Source organism: Panulirus ornatus, chromosome 69, assembly GCF_036320965.1.
Source record: "Panulirus ornatus isolate Po-2019 chromosome 69, ASM3632096v1, whole genome shotgun sequence".
In the NCBI taxonomy this organism is placed as follows: domain Eukaryota; kingdom Metazoa; phylum Arthropoda; class Malacostraca; order Decapoda; family Palinuridae; genus Panulirus; species Panulirus ornatus.
Window position 1 is genome coordinate 6,985,877 of NC_092292.1, and position 14,421 is coordinate 7,000,297.

A 14,421-nucleotide genomic window follows, 5' to 3' on the forward strand; every position below is an offset into this window, starting at 1 on the left:
TGTAGGTATGTATATTTGCGTGTGTGGACGTATGTATATACATGTGTATGGGGGTGGGTTGGGCCATTTCTTTCGTCTGTTTCCTTGCGCTACCTCGCAGCGCGGGAGACAGCGACAAAAAAAAGAAAAAAAAATGGTGGGTTTTCTGTATTTGCTAAACTTAAGCATGTTTCCAACCCTATGGCTCATGCAATCTAAAAAATGGCAACATTCAATTATTTTCCACTTCCATAGTAAATTTGATAGAAGGTACTAAATTGTTATGCATAGGGAGAAATGTTTGTAAATTTTTTCTTGTTGGTCAAACACAAAGAACATCTACATATCTCAACCAGATTGCCTTCTTAGGTAAGATTTCTGTTCGTCATTTTGCTTTAAAAGATTCCATATACAATTATTTGATATATGTGAAAGAGAGGGTTGCCCATAGCCAGACTAGATTTCTAAGCATAATAATCTCCAATAAATTGAAATGCACAGTCTTTTATACAGAATCTTATCAGTTCAAGAACCATAGAATTTGAAACAGGTAAATCAATGCATCCAAATTGCAAGGCATCAAAATTCCAAGGCATCAACCAGATATTCTAAGAGGTTATCAACTGGAACTTTTGTGAACAAAGATGATGTATCAGATCTTACCAGTTTGAAATCAAAATCAACCTACATATTATTAAACTTGTTAAAGAAAATCTATATTGTTCATGATATTAGTATCTACTATATTACCAACTAGTGGGCTTAATCAAGAAACTTTTCATTTTGAAAATTTATACATGTTTGAGTCAACTGAATTCACTATAGGTCTTGCTGGATAGTTTTGCTGATGTGTTTTGATAAGTCCATACATATATAGTAATGAAGGGGACAACGATGAGAATCTTTTGATGAGAGAATCATTACATCTCAACAACTGAAGTTGTTGCTTTTTACTACCCGTTGTCTGCGTTAAGGGAGGTGGGTCGAGAAATAGACAATTAATCTTCGGGTTTTATCACTGCAGTAAATGAAGGTCATAACTTCTTCAAGAGCAGATTTATGGTCCTTCTCCAAGTACAGGACCAAAGCCAATCACTTAAAAGGGTAATAACGTATGAACTTTACGAGGGGTCGCTTTCACTTATCATGTTGAGATAACCAACATTAAACATGTAAAGAAATGTTCTTTCTGATAATGATATCCACTGGTGACTCAAGTGAGTCATCTAGACCAGTAGATCTCAGCCTTCTTATGACTCCTATCACTAACCAGTCTCTCCTCCACCCTGACTAACACCTTATATCTATGCAACCAGCTTTATAATCTAGATCACAATGAAAATGTCTTTATCTGACGTTTATGGCATAAATGAATGTATGAAAATGGGTGTAAGAAGTACTGCCCAACATTTCTTAATAGAAATTTTTTTCTCGTTCCTTTTTACATAATGATTGAACGTTTGAGACCAACACCACGTGCCGTTTAGACAGCTCTGGTGTACCACAAGTGGTACACGAGCCACCAAGGGTACACATACCATCAGTTGGGAGCTGTTGATATAGACTAATGGATCGTAATGTCGCCTACCTCTAACCTGACTTCCATCATCTTACGTAAAGTTTCTTGTATAAAATCTTATACTAATAAAAAGAAATATCTAAGCAGAATTTGTGTTCATAAGAACTATTGACATATATCAATGCTTCATTTTACTGAAGGATGGAACTATTGTGAACCGTTGCTTCAGTGTGGCGTTTGGGCCGGTCATCCCGTTATCAACATTTCAGTCCGGGAATCTAACCTCCTCACAGTCAGTACAAGGTGATTTCTGTTCCAGTAATGTTTTAATAGCACTTATCGTCAGTGATGGCTCTCCACTTATGCGCATAAAAGCAAAGAATAGCAGCTCAGGAAACTCAACATTATCCTATGAAGTGAGTATATATGAATGACTTCCCTATCGCTGTTTCATGCGATGGTTCAGTCAACCTTTCTTGCAGTATACCTGCAGCAGTTTGTTTTACTTCTACAGTTACATCAAATGGTTTAGTTACCAGTGATAACCTAAATTTACTATTCAGTGTCAGTGAAGTATGAGGTAAATCAATTGCCTAACAAGGCCAAATACTTTCTCATAGAAGTTTGAATTCCATCTGTGGGAGTTTTATCAAGCTCAAGGTAAGGTTGTAAATGTGGTGATCATTTATTTTCCCAAACTCTTGATTTACAGAACTGTATTTTTCCCCCTGTGATGATGGTTATTCAGAACAAAGTAACATGATCAGGTAAAACCATTTACCAGTGTTACAGTCATCTCCCCTATTTACCCATAAATGTTATAGTTTTCTTTGAGGAATGATACGTCCAGTGAACATTATATTGCTTTGAGGGTCTTATTATTGTATGTCAGTATAAGAGATTTTCAATATCATTACAAATTATGGAAGGACAAAACATATGTAAGAGACAAAAGCAAGTGATATGAAGAATTTGCAGAGAAACTGGAAGAAGGCCAAGGTCAAGCCTCTCTCTCAGTGAATGGCTATAAAGGAAAGTGTATACAAAGCTGTTGGTAAATGTATAATGTAATCTGTACACATCTCAGTCATTCCAAACCCTTATGTTATATAACTGAGGTCAGTAAGTTTGCCAAAGAGATGTGAAATAAAGTAATTTATAGAGAGAAATATGTATCAACAATAAATGGTATCATTTATGTTACAAGAGAGAGATGTTATTTTTGCTATCATGATTGTAGATTTATAGATTTTTATCTGTGTTTGGTATTTGACCAACTTGACAAGAAGGAAAAAGTAGGTATGATTACGGCCGTCAGCTGTCAGATGTTAGCCAGAGTGCGAGGGATTCTGTGTCTAACCCAAATCTCTCTGTTAAAAGATGTTGTTATTTCAGAGTTATTTGTTTTAGTGGGCCTATGGGCTGATTATACACCCTTTAATTTAGTAAGGTGTGGAGGCGGAACGTAACGGTAGCAACAAAGATCATAGAACAAATCCAGACTTGTAACAACACTATCACTTAACCAGTCATTGAAGTATAAACAAAACTTTTGCTCATACGTTAACACCATTAACCACAAAGCCCACACCAATCAATTCTGGCAAAAGGTAAATAAAATTCGTAAGTCCAACACCACACCAGCCCCGACACGTGAAGCCATCCCAGCCTACACACATGAAGTACTTCAAACCACAAGACTAAGCCTTCTCCCAAAGAACACATAAACTTACACAGGAAACAAAACTAGAAAATGTAACCTCAAACTAACCACACCAGAGGAGGAAAGTCATAAAAGAATTACTCAGAATTCTTCCTGGCACAACTGGTGACATACCCTTCACCCCTACTGACGTCCTCAATGAAATTAAGCTGCTAGATAGCTCCTCTGAAGTAGAAATTGACAATATTTCAGCCGTCCACATAAAACTCTTTGGCCTATTGCAATCTGAGTTCTTACAGATATCTTCAACTACTGCTGAGGACGCAGTGATATCCCAAACATCTGAACTCATCCTGAACTCTCGAAACAGCCAAACTCCTGTTCCTCATACCATCCTATATCACTACTGTCTTTAGTATCCAGTGTCTTTGCAATATTGATCCATAATATTGATCTTGAACATTATTATTAGTCAATTCCATAAACTTCCGTATACTGTACCTCCCCAGTTGATATCTCTCATTCAGCCTGTACTATTCATCCACCGTTCTTAAACCACAATACTATGCGACACGTCAGACTGTATCCATTTTAATGAGAATATTCTAATATTCTTATTGTTTATCATTTGTTGTGTGCTATAAAAAAAGCATTGACTAGTTTCATTTGATTTGTGGAAGATAATAAATATCCCATGTCTTTGTCCCTACGTCAGCCTGGTCTCAGAATGCTTGTTACATTTTCTCAACATATTTATGACGATCTACAACTAACGTGCACGATACCTACAATTGTAGACTGACACATACATAGCCACAATTGAGGTGTACGTAGCTTACTCGCTCTCATGATCACATAAATCTGCCGTCGCTGTGAACGAAGTAAAACAGAGTATAGAGCATTATATACAGGAAATGCCTGATGCCTCGTCTTTCCTCAGGGATCTTCATACCCTCATTTGTCACGGACATTTGTATCTCCTATACAGGTTTGTGGATTTCTCACACGATTTAATGAAAAGAATGGATGAATTATAGCACTTACACTGACAGTTTGGGATAATGTCGTCTGTATATCACCACTTGCACGTCACTTATGACCTATGATGATAGCTCACCAAATGCAAATTTTTCTAGCAACTAGAATATCAGTAATATTTTCATTCTTGACAGGATGACAGATATTATGACTGGGTTTTCCATCTCTCTGAAGAGCGGGAAAAACATAAATGATTTACAAGAAGAAAACGTTGTAAAGTGTAAGACTATGCCCTCGTGTTGCTGCAGGTGACAGGACGTCCTTCACAACTCAGGAGTTCAGGTTGACCGTGAAGATCTCAACAAACCAATCAACAGTCTTAATCCCCTTTCATATGAAATTCAACTGCAATTTCAACCTGTCCGGCCGCTTTGTGGCGTTTCATCTTACTCAAGGGTTTCACCATCTCTTCTCCTACCACCAAATCTTTTACCATGACTCTCACTTGCCATACCACCACATCCTAAACATCCCATATCTAACAACCCTTCTATACAACCTTCCCATCACCTCCCATCATTTTTGCCTGTTTACACATCCCCATTTTCCCGCTTCACCGATATTCCCGTTTGTTTTATTTTTTTCAAAGTTAACCGCCTTTCAAAACATTTTCTCATTCTATCAACAATAAAGTTATCTAGTTTCTATAGACCATCACTAACATCAAGATTATAATTCTTTGTGCATCTCATAATAGAGGATTCAGTGATTTTTCTCGTGGTAATAAAGTTAGAGTTAATAACTGATCATAGTTTTTAACGTGATTAAACAAGGTATTTGATTCTTGTCCCGTTCTTATACTATATTTATGTTGCTTAAGTCTAATAGAAAGATCCTTACCAGTCTGTCCAACATAAAATTTATCGCAATTTCTACATGGCATTTTATAGATGCACCCAGGAGAATTTTCTGGTAAATTCCTGATTGAGATATTCTTTATAGTATTTTTGTTGCTGAAGGCAACATTTACATTAAAGGATTGAAGCAATATAGGAAGTAAAGTAAAATTATTATCAAAGGGGAGAACTAAAAGATTCTTGGTGTCAATGGAAGGTTTGGGCTCAACTTTATAAGATGATTCCATTGCTAACTTAAGAGATTTATCAATGAAAGATCTAGGGTACTTTAACTTAGATCCAATAGAATATATCTTCTCAAACTCATCATCAATATACTCTGGACTGCAAATATGTAATGCCCTAAGGAAAATAGATTGAAGTGATGATAATTTAACTCTGTCATGTTGAGATGAGTAATAATGGATATATGAGCATACATTGGTAGGTTTTCTGTATATCCTAAACTTAAACTTGTCTCCGTGCCTACGGATTATGCAATCTAGAATTGGTAACATACCATTATTTTCATTTTCTACAGTAAATTTGATGGAAGGTACTAAATTGTTAAGTAAGGGGAGATATATTTGAAAATTCTCATTTGTTGGACAAACACAAAGAACATCATCTACATGTCCAAAGCAAATTGCATTAGAAAGTAAGATATCCTTTAGTAATTCTCTTTCAAAAAATTCCATAAAAAGAATAATTAGTACAGGTGAAAGAGGGTTACCCATTGCCATACCAAATTTTTGAGCATAGTAATCTCTATTGAATTGGAATACACAGGTTTTATATGCAATTCTATCAGTTCAACGAAAACAGACTTTGAAACAGGTAAATGAATATCATCCAAGACATCAATCAAATATTCTAAAAGGTCATCAACTGGAACTTTAGTGAAAAGTGAGGAAACATCAAAGCTAACTAGTTTGAAATCAAAATCAACATTGATATTACTAAGCTTGTTGACTAAATCTACATTGCTCATGATATTAGAATTTGGTATCTTACCCACTAAAGGGCTTAACAAAGAAACTAACCATTTTGACAGTCTATACGTGATGGAGCCTACTGAATTCACTATAGGTCTTGCTCGAAAATTTTGTTTATCTGTTTTGATAAGCTCATACATATATGGCTCTGAAGGGGACAAAGATGACAAACGTTTGGTAAGAGAAACATTACTTTTCAACAAGAACTTCATTTCTTTATTGAAACGGGAAGAGCAGTGTGGTTTCAGAAGTGGTAGAGGATGTGTGGATCAGGTGTTTGCTTTCAAGAATGTATGTGAGAAATACTTAGAAAACAATTAGATTTGTAAGTAGCATTTATGCATCTGGAGAAGGCATATGATAGAGTTCTTAGAGATGTTCTGTGAAAAGGAATTAAGAGTATATGGTGTGGGAAGCAGTTGCTAGAAGCAGAGAAAAGTTTTTCTCGAGGATGTAAGACATGTGTACGAGTAGGATGAGAGGAAAGTGATTGGTTCTCAGTGAAAGCAGGAGAGTGTATTTTGAAATGGTTTGGTCACATGGAGAGAATGAGTGAGGAAATATTGACAAAGAGGATATATGTGTCATAGGTGGAGGGAACAAGGAGAAGTGGTAGACGAAATTGGAGGTGGAAGGATGGAGTGAAAAACATAGTGAGCGATCGGGGACTGAACATACAGGAAGTTGAAAGGCGTGCAAGGAATAGAGTGAATTGAAACAATGTGGTATACCGCGGTCAATGAACTGGACCAGGGAATGTGAAGTGTCTGGGGTAAACCATGGATAGTTTTGTGGGTCCTGGATGTGGAAAGGGAACTGTGGTTTCGGTGCATTATACAAGACAGCTAGAGACTAAGTGTGAACGAATGTGGCCTTCGTTGTGTTTCCTAGCGCTACCTCGCGCGGATGAGAGGAGGAAGGGAGCTGTCATTTGATGTGTGGCGGTTTGACGACGAGAAGGAATAAAGACAGCAAGCATGAATTATATGCATGTGTATATATGTATGTCTGAGTATGTATATATATATATATATGTATGCGTTGAAGAGTATAGGTATGTATATGTGCGTGTGTGGACGTGCATCTACACACATGTGTATGTGGGTAGGTTGGGCAATTCTTTCGTCTGTGTCATTGCGCTACTTCGCTAACGCAACCCACCCACTTACACATGTATATACATACACGTCCAAACACGCAAATATACATACCTACACATCTCAAGGTATACATATGTAATAGACACACAGACATATACGTATATACACATGTACATAGTTCATACTGTCTGTCTTTATTCATTCCCATCGCCACCCCGCCACACATGAAATAACAAACCCCCTCCCCCCGCATGTGCACGAGCTAGCGCTGGGAAAAGACAACAAAGGCCACATTCGTTCACACTCAGTCTCTAGCGGTCATGTATAATGCACCGAAACCGCAGCTCCCTTTCCACATCAAGGCCTCACAAAACTTTCCATGGTTTACCCCAGACGCTTCGCATGCCCTGGCTCAATCCACTGACAGCACGTCGACCCCGGTATACCAAATCGTTCCAATTCGCTCTATTTCTTGAACGCCTTTCACCCTCCTGCATGTTCAGGCCCCGATCACTCAAAATCTTTTTCACTCCATCTTTCCACCACCAATTTGGTCTCCCACTTCTAGTTCCCTCCACCTCTGACACATATATCCTCTTGGTCAATCTTTCCTCACTTATTCTCTCCATGTGACCAAACCATTTCAAAACACCCTCCTCTGCTCTCTTAGCCACTCTTTTCATTACCACACGTAGAGGATGTGTGGATCAGGTGTTTGCTTTGAAGAATGTATGTGAGAAATACTTAGAAAAGCAAATGGATTTGTATATAGCATTTACGGATCTGGAAAAGGCATATGATAGAGTTGATTAAGATGCTCTGTGGAAGGTATTAAGAATATATGGTGTGGGAGGCAAGATGTTGAAGTGAAAAGTTTTTATCGAGGATGTAAGGCATGTGTACGTGTAGAAAGAGAGGAAACTGGTTGGTTCTCAGTGAATGTTCGTTTGCAGCAGGGGTGTGTGATGTCTCCATGGTTGTTTGATTTGTTTATGGATGGAGTTGTTAGCGAGGTGAATGTAAGAGTTTTGGAAAGAGGGGCAAGTATGCAGTCTGTTGTTGACGAGAGAGCGTGGAAAGTGAGTCAGTTGTTGTTCGCTGATGACACAGCGCTGGTGGCTGATTCGTGTGAGAAACTGCAGAAGCTGGTGACTGAGTTTGGTAAAGTGAGTGAAAGAAGAAAGTTGAGAGTAAATGTGAATACGAGCAAGGTTATTTGGTACAGTAGGGTTGAGGGACAAGTCATTTGGGAGGTAAGTTTGAATTGAGAAAAACTGGCGGAAGTAAAGTGTTTTAGATATCTGGGAGTGGATTTGGCAGTGGATGGACCCATGGAAGCGAAAGTGAATCATAGGGTGGGGGAGGATGCGAAAGTCCTGGAAGCGTTGAAGAAAGCGTGGAAGTCGAGAACATTATCTCGGAGAGCAAAGCTGGGTATGTTTGAAGGAATAGTGGTTCCAACACATCCAGCACATCCACCCTCCTCCGCACAACTTTATCTATAGCCCACGCCTCGCAACCATATAACATTGTTGGAACCACTATTCCTTCAAACATACTCATTTTTGCTTTGCGAGATAACGTTCTCGCCTTCCACATATTTTTCAACGCTCCCAGAACTTTCACCCCTCCTCCACCCTATGACTCACCTCCGCTTCCATGGTTCCATCCGCTGCCAAATCCACCCAAACATATGTAAAACACTTCACTTCCTCCACTTTTACTCCATGCAAACTTACCTCCCAATTGACATTCTCCTTAACCCTACTGTACCTAATAACCTTGCTCTTATTCACATTTACTCTCAGCTTTTTTCTTTCACACTCTTTACAAGCTAATGCAATTTCTCACCCAAATCAGCCACCAGCGGTGTATCATTAGCAAACAACATACTTGCATCTCTTTCCAAAACTCTTCCATTCACCTCCCTAACAACTCCATCCATTAACAAATTAACCAGGAAGGCATCACGCACCCCTGCCGCAAACCAACATTCACTGAAAACCAACCACTTTTTTCTCTTCGTACACGTACACATGGCTTACATCCTCGATGAAAACTTTTATTGCTTCTAACAACTTGCCTTCCACGCCATATAATCTTAATACCTTCAATAGAGCATCTCTATCAACTCTATGATATGCCTTCTTCAGATCCATAAATGCTACTTATATATCCATTTGCAGTTTTAAGTATTTCCCACATACATTCTTCAAAGCAAACACCTGATCCACACATCCTCTACCACTTCTGAAACCACACTGCTCTTCTCCAATCTGATGCTCCGTACATGCCTTTACCCTCTCGATCAATACCCTCCCATATAATTTCCCAGGAATACTCAAGAAACTTATACCTCTGTAATTTGTGCACTCACTTTTATTCCCTTTGCCTTTGTACAGTGGCACTATGCAAGCATTCCGCCAATCCTCAGGCACCTCACCATGAGTCATACATACATTGAATAACCTTACTAACCAGTCAATGATACAGTCACCCCCTTTTTTTAATAAATTCCACTGCAATACCATCCAAAGCCGCTGCCTTGCCTTTCATCTTCCGCAAAGCTTTTACTACCTGTCCGCTGTTTATCAAACCATTCTCCCTAACCCTCTTACTTTGCACACCACCTCGACCAAAACACCCAATATCTGCAACTCTATCAGCAAACACATTCAACAAACATTCAAAATACTTATTCCATCTCCTTCTCACATCACCACTACTTGTTATCACCTCCCCATTAGCCCCCTTCGCTGATGTTCCCATTTGTTCTCTTGTCTTACGCACTTTACTTACCTCCTTCCGAAACATTCTTTTATTCTCCCAAAAATGTAATGATACTCTCTCAACCCAACCGTCATTTGCCCTCTTTTTCACCGCTTACACCTGTCTCTTGACTTCCTGCTTCTTTCTTTTATACGTCTCCCAGTCATTTACATTGTATCCCTCCATAAATCGTCCAAATGCCTCTCTCTTTCTCTTTCACTAATAATCTTACTTCTTCATCCCACCACTCACTACACTTTCTAATCTGCCCACCTCTCAAGCTTCTCATGCCACAAGCATCTTTTGCGGAAGCCATCACTGCTTCCCTAAATATATCCCATTTCTCACCCACTCCTTACGTCTTATGTTCTCACCTTTTTCCATTCTGTACTCAGTCTCCCCTGGAACTTTATCACACAGGTTTCCTTCCCAAACTCACTTACTCTCACCACTCTCTTCACCCCAACATTTTCTCCTCTTATCTGAAAACCCCTACAAATTTTCACCCTCGCCTCCACAAGATAATGATCAGACATCCCTCCAGTTGCACCTCTCAGCATATCAACATCCAAAAGTCTCTCTTTCGCGCGTCTATCAATTAACGCGTAATCCAATAACGCTCTCTGGCCATCTCTCCTACTTACATACGTGTACTTATGTATATCTCTCTTTTTAAACCAGGTATTCCCAATCACCAGTCCTTTTTCTGCACATTAATCTACAAGCTCTTCACCATTTCCATTTCAACACTGAACACCCCATGTACACCAATTATTCGCTCAACTGCCACATTACTCACCTTTGCATTCAAATCACTCATCACTATAACCCGGTCTCGTGCATCAAAACTACTAACATACCTACTCATCTGCTCCCAAAACACTTGCCTCTCATGATCTTTCTTCTCATGACGAGGTGCATATGCACCAGTAATCACCCATCTCTCTCCATCCACTTTCAGTTTTACCCATATCAATCTAGAGGTTACTTTCTTACACTCTATTACATACTCCCACAACTCCTGTTTCAGGAGTAGTGCTACTCCTTCCCTTGCTCTTGTCCTCTCACTAACCCCTGACTTTACTCCCAAGACATACCCAAACCACTCTTCCCCTTTACCCTTGAGCTTCGTTTCACTCAGAGCCAAAACATCTAGGTTCCTTTCCTCAAACATACTACCTATCTCCTTTTTTCTCATCTTGGTGACATCCACGCACATTTAGATACCCCAATCTGAGCGTTCGAGGAGGATGAGCACTCCCTTCGTGACATCTTCTGTTTCCCCTTTTAGAAAGTTAAAATACAAGGAGGGGACGGCTTCTCTCTCTCTCTCTCTCTCTCTCTCTCTCTCTCTCTCTCTCTCTCTCTCTCTCTCTCTCTCTCTCTCTCTCTCTCTCTCTCTCTCTCGTCCCCCCCCCCCCCGTCCCCTTTAGTCACCTTCCACGACACGTGAGGAATGCGTGGGAAGTATTCTTTCTTCCCTGAGCGAGGTACACATTGTATCGACCACACCTAGGGATGGATCAACAGCTGGATTAAATGTTGATCGACTGCCACACCCAGGATTCGTACCTATGTGCTCGAACCTGGGTCGCTAAACATGAGCGTGATGAAGGTGATGTTTTGCTGTGTGTGGAATTTGGATTATTATCAATCACTTCGCTTGTTCCCACAGTCGGGATGGGAGAAGTATGCACTGTTGGAAATCTCAATTTGCAGGTCTAAACCTCAGCTTTATTGGGCATATGAAATATACTGTGTTTTATAGAGCAGTTATCATAAGAATAATATCTAAGTGCTAAGGATTAGTAAACCCAAGATTGATTGAAAGTATATCGTCGTTACTTCCAGTGAAAGAGTCACACACATGATGGCAAAACTGCCTGGGGTTATATTCATTCTACGAGAGAGATGGCTTCTCGATCATTGACCTACAGAGAGCAAGTAGATCTCTCTTGTAGAGGTCAACCAGTCAACAGGCCCACTACATCATTCTAGTTTACTTCTCTAGTTACCACTTTAGGTTCTACAGCGTACCGATGAGTCATGACAATATCCGTGATGTAAGATGTGTAAGCTGTTTAGTATCAATCTCACACGATTAATATACACTTTCAAAAGAATTTTCATGATCAAAGGATTTGCATGTTTAGTGTACATGGAGGAATGAGAAGGGAGACACTGAAGTGCCGTAAGGCGAGGGAATTGATATGCTCTGATCCAGGTTATAAAGGTTATGACTATAAGCTTTCATATGAACAGAGGGCGCCTGAAGGGCAAGGTAAACCAGACTTTCCTGGTGTACGAGAGGTTAGGACGCGTGGTTGTTCAGTGACGCATTTTCCGGGAGTGTATGAAATGGCGATGGATTTTTTGAGATTTGGATGTGGAGTAACGACACTGGCCTACGTGAGAAAAAATACCGCTAAGAGTAAGATGTGGTGTTACAGAGAGCAGCAGTTATAGGATTAGCAAAGCTAGGAGTTCAACGATGGTATGCACATGTGTATATCACGGAGAAGAAAGAGATCACGAGTCAGAGGAAGAGAACTGTATGAGGGAGTATATGGATGAGGGATGTAATCATGGAACCATGTATGGAGGGGTGTTGTCATGGAGCCATGTATAGAGGGGTGAGGGATGTTGTCATGGAGCCATGTATGGAGGGGTGAGGGATGTTGTCATGGAGCCATGTATGGAGGGATGAGGGATGTTGTCATGGAGCCATGTATGGAGGGGTGAGGGATGTTGTCAAGGAGCCATGTATGGAGGGGTGAGGGATGTTGTCAAGGAGCCATGTATGGAGGGATGAGGGATATTGTCATGGAGCCATGTATGGAGGGGTGAGGGATGTTGTCAAGGAGCCATGTATGGAGGGATGAGGGATGTTGTCATGGAGCCATGTATGGTGGGGTGAGGGATGTTGTCATGGAGCCATGTATGGAGGGGTGAGGGATGTTGTCAAGGAGCCATGTATGGAGGGGTGAGGGATGTTGTCAAGGAGCCGTGTATGGAGGGGTGAGGGATGTTGTCAAGGAGCCGTGTATGGAGGGGTGAGGGATCAGTGTCTGCGTATAAGAGCATGGGTTATGTAGGTGGGAGAGGAGGGGGGAAGGGGAGACATAGACAAGTATACCATAAAGTTTATAGATACCTTCAGCAAGAAAATTTCCTTTGCTTTTCATTTGTCGAGTAAATCCTTCAGGAAAGTGATGATGGATGGAATGTTGGCTGCTAGAAAAACACTTTGATAACACCTACAGCATGTTGAGGAAAGATAAGACAAACTGTCAGAGATGAGTTACAACAGCAATCTGGACGGTGGTGCTGCATACCATCAGTAACACAGTCTTGACACAGTTACGTTTCATGAGCACACGAGGGAAAGAGACACATATCCTGTGCTGCTCTACCTGTCTATCATTCTCCTATGTTACAAGTGTCGCTCTAGCCACATTCCTGGTGAAGGATCGTTTAAGCTGATGGGTAAAGAACCTTTTCCTTTAGCTGAGGAAACTGTAATTTGCCAAATGCCCGGCCATGCAAGTGTTTCTCTGACGGTTGTAAGCTAAAGAAATTGCGTGTTCCTTTCTCAAGGAAATAGAATTATACACGTGTAGTTCCGACTTTTACAACCTGCAAACACTGCTGCAGGTTAGATCAAGCTTCTCTCAGATTAAGAAAGACAAAGAGAAAGTTGCGTTGTTTACAAGATATAACCAGCAGCTTCTGGTTATCTATATTGTTCATAAAGTTAGTGTAGCCACTTGAGAAGTACGTTTGCAACGAATTCTCATCACACTTCCTTGTCGTAACGTCGGTGTAAAGGATGCTGGTATATAATGCAGAGTTGATCTCTAGTTCATGTAGTACATTAAGCTCCCAGATCCGCCTCTTTCTTTATCTAATTCTACAATGCTCGCTGTTGCAGACTGAGCCTCCCCTAAGTCGAACAGCATCTGACTGCCTCCTTCACCTGATTTTCATGTATCTCTGAAACCCAGCTGTTTAAGGCTGTGTCCTTCTTCAGTGTCAGTCTCCAACTGTGATAATTCCCATTGCTTCCGCTCCAGGAGTGGAAACCTTATATAATGAACATTACAAAATGTGCGTCCCAAATACTTCAGGTGTTACAGTAATGACGCTGTCATCGTTCTTTTGAGCAGCTACTGTATTCCATACCTACAGAAAAGGTCTCATTTTCTCGTGTATGTACGTATGGTAACAACTGAAGTCACATTTCCTCCATCTCTCGTTTTGCCAAAGTAGAATCAAACGCCTTTCACGTTATCAACTTTTTTGTTAACAACGTTCTTGTACCATCCCTCTCCATTTTCTGTGGACATGCCTCTGTCTCTCTCTCTCTCTCTCTCTCTCTCTCTCTCTCTCTCTCTCTCTCTCTCTCTCTCTCTCTCTCTCTCTCTCTCTCTCTCTCTCTCTCTCTCTCTCTCTCTCTCTCTCCGTTCTACTGGTGTGATTTCGGCCACAGTTCTAGTGGGCAGTCTTCGCGTGTTCCGGCCCG